At 45.3% G+C, this 539-nt stretch overlaps 1 non-coding gene across 1 annotated transcript; it reads left to right on the top strand.

The window, feature by feature from the left end:
• Positions 1-217: 217 nt before the first annotated feature.
• On the top strand, positions 218-336 carry LOC145404224 (5S ribosomal RNA). The gene has a single exon (XR_013898154.1). It is a non-coding gene; the product is annotated as a 5S ribosomal RNA (ribosomal RNA).
• Positions 337-539: the final 203 nt, after the last annotated feature.

Consider the following 539-nt stretch of genomic DNA (forward strand, 5'->3'; position numbering starts at 1 on the left):
ATAGGCAAAATCCACTCAGCTACCGACCAGTATCACTAACCAGTGTTGTAAATAAGATTCTGGAAAAGCTGATAAGAAAAGTTTGGGTAAACCATCTGGTTTCAGAAAGGGAAAAGCATGTGTTACTAATCTATTAAGCTACTATGACAGAGTTGCAGAAACATTACAGAAAAGAGAAGGGTGGGTGGACAGTATCTATCTAGATTTTAACAAAGCATTTGACAGCCATACCACGTTGAGTACACCGCTTCCCGTCCGATCAGCGAAGTTAAGCAACGTTGGGCCTGGTTAGTACTTGGATGGGTGACCGCCTGGGAACACCAGATGCTGTTGGCATCCCTACGTGTCAAGTGGGGTTGGTGGAGGATTAGTGCCCCTCCCTGTAAAACAATTAACTCTAAGCCATTGTCCACCCCGTCTGGGATACATGGCGTCTGGCAAGGAATGAAAAATGAATGAATTTGACAGCGTACCGCACCAAAGACTTTTCTGGAAACTGTACCGTCAAGGAGGAATCCGAGGCAAACTGTACTGTTGGA

This window comes from Coenobita brevimanus, chromosome 62 (assembly GCF_032717465.1).
Source record: "Coenobita brevimanus isolate Jiangsu-jjx chromosome 62, ASM3271746v2, whole genome shotgun sequence".
In the NCBI taxonomy this organism is placed as follows: domain Eukaryota; kingdom Metazoa; phylum Arthropoda; class Malacostraca; order Decapoda; family Coenobitidae; genus Coenobita; species Coenobita brevimanus.